This window comes from Penaeus vannamei, chromosome 4, assembly GCF_042767895.1.
Source record: "Penaeus vannamei isolate JL-2024 chromosome 4, ASM4276789v1, whole genome shotgun sequence".
Lineage (NCBI taxonomy): Eukaryota > Metazoa > Arthropoda > Malacostraca > Decapoda > Penaeidae > Penaeus > Penaeus vannamei.
The window spans coordinates 22,945,059-22,947,558 of record NC_091552.1 but is presented as its reverse complement, the minus strand read 5'-3'; the positions used below and the strand labels follow the sequence as shown (position 1 = coordinate 22,947,558).

Here is a 2,500-nt window from a genome sequence, read left to right as displayed (position 1 = left end):
TTCCATGCGTTAAGGACGAGTTCCTCACTTAATTCTTTTTTTGAAAAAGAAGTAGGATATGGTCTTGTAAATCGTTAATCATTAACCTCTGAATGAAAGTGAAGACTTGACGGGAATTCTCACGCTCGTAGACTTAACGCAAGGTCATACTGACTAGAGCTAGAATTACTTCAGAATCTTCTGCATTTTTCCTAGGCAGCCAAAGAGACTGGATGGCGTGGCATGACGAAGCCAGCCCTTAGTCGAGCCACACCTTCAGATAAGCTTAAAGTAAAGCCTCCCTCAGGTAGACCACCTTTAAGTACATTTTACTCGGGACGCCCAGCGGCGATGCTCCTCCAGGTGCGCTCCTCACTCTGGACGAGGGACTTACTCAGTAACATCTGCAGGGGGTGTCAGAGGCCCGCTCGCAGGCCGCGTCCTCTTCCGTCCTCTTCCATGGCGGGGGAAGGGCAGCGACACACGCCCTGGCCGAGCATCTACCTTCCCTCCCGCGGTCACCTCCGTGTCCACAGATCCTACGCACTCACGCACTCGCGGGCGTCCGTCCCTCCAGCTCAAAATCACATGCTGCTTACTCCTGATCTGCGCGTACTACACATCTCTTTTCTGTTTATCTATTTCATCATCCTCACCATCATCTTTACGCGGATAAATACTGGTTGTTATTCAGGCAGAACTCGACTGCGTAATCACTTAGGCCGCGGCCCTCGAGCTGGCCAGGGCGACAAAAAGCTTGCGATCCAGTGGCGAGCGGGGGCGGGGCCGCCACGCAGGGGTCTTCACGGGGCTGAGTCGCGAGGAACACTGGCGGGCCGGGCCAAGCTGGGGCACTCCTCGCCTTGGGACTCTTCCGCAGGGAAGTAGTAATGACCCCCCTCCTCACTCTGCCTCACCCTTTCACCCTGTTTCACTCTACTCACTCGCACACTCTTTCAGTATTTCTATTTTCGTGCTCACTGTGGTACAACTTGAGGTTTTTCACTTTCCTAATCACTCTCGTCACATTCATAAATATTCCCCCCTTGATGTGTTTATCTACCACCCTTGACTCTTCCTAACTCTGCATGTCATTCATAAACCAATCTCGCAGTCGCTTTACCTTGTACTCAACCTTCGATGTGAAGCCCCTTTTAATTTCCTTTCCCTCGCTTTGTCGCTCCAAGAATCACCATCATCACCACTCATATACCTTTCCTCGCTATCTTTATTCACCGTCTTACTCATCATCATCCTTAGCCTTCCTTCACCTCCTCCTTTATCTCTCCCGCGCAGCCGCTCACAGATAACCCTAACCATTAACCTAATCCTCATTGTGGATCCCTTTTCTCTCTTTTTTGCTCTCTCGTTATTTCATTAACACGATATCCCTTTCTTCTTGGCTAACATTCGCCCTTCGGTCTCACCCCGTGCATTCACTAAACAAGTTTGACCTTTTCGAGAAACCTGATCCTTTCGCATCCTTTCCGCAGTCACGAGGGGTAGACCCCCTCCCTACTCCTCCCCTGCCGGTAGCTACAACCCCTCCTGTGGTAAGGTGATCAGCAGGTCGTTCTCGGGGCCTCATACGCTCCTGCGCCTTCCGTTCACCTGTTCCACTGTCACGCGTCTCCTCTCGGCCGCAGCTCCCGCCTTCTGCGCGACCCCCTCCGTCACCCTCGAGCATCGGCCGAGCGGCTTTCCCAGGCCAGCCCCCGCCCAGACTCTCGGCTGTGAATGAGGAAAAGCCTTACGCGCCTCCCACGCCCACTCCACGGCCTCTCCTCAGGCCCTTCACCTCTCCCGGACGTGGGCGCCCCCGACCCTTCCTCTATTCTTTATATCCATAGCACTCTCTCCTGTTCATCCACGCTGCCACCGTGGCTTTCCTTACCGCGGTCCATCTGCTCGAGCAACCTCTCCCTCCCGCCGCTGCCCGTTCTTTGTCCCATCAACCTGTAATTCGCACGAGTGTCGCTCGTCTTGACTCCCTCGCTTTGTCTTCCATTGCTTTCTCTTGCTCGCCTTTCCGTCACTTCATCCTCATTGATTTTAACTTATCTTCCCACTTGTAATACCTTTATCCTCCCGTCTTCCCCTTGCTCCTTTCCCAGTAATTGCTGCCATTACTTTGTATATATTTATTATACATCCCTTGTTGCATCCTGTCGTCATCAGCGCTACGGACATTACCTTTTGCGATGACCTCCGAGCACACCTTGAGCGGAGGCGAAGGCAGGCGGCGCGCGTGAGGAGGACGGCTCTCGGGCCGGCGCTCCTCCTCGGGGGGCCCGCGCCTCGAGGCCCTTTCGATGTACATGAGAAAGCGCGAGACAGAAATAGAGGCGCCGTCGCCCCGCGCTCTATGCGACGCCGCCGGGCCTTCAGTCACATCATGCCTGCAAACCTGTCCATGCATTTCTCCTTGTTTGTGTTCCCGGTTGGCTTTCCCTCCTCCTCTTCTCCTTCTTATATATATATATATATATATATATATATATATATATATATATATATATAT

General features: G+C 52.8%; 2 protein-coding genes across 2 annotated transcripts in view; both read right to left on the bottom strand.

The window, feature by feature from the left end:
* LOC113808999 (uncharacterized) overlaps window positions 1-780 on the bottom strand; it is a 115,456-nt gene extending 114,676 nt beyond the window's left edge. The window contains exon 1 of the mRNA XM_070120879.1: window positions 374-780. The gene's annotated coding sequence lies outside the window, so the exon portion shown is untranslated. The remainder of the gene's footprint in view (window positions 1-373) is intronic.
* LOC113811390 (peroxiredoxin-like 2A) overlaps window positions 1-2,500 on the bottom strand; it is a 343,946-nt gene that overhangs the window by 204,559 nt on the left and 136,887 nt on the right. The gene's annotated exons all lie outside the window — the stretch shown is intronic.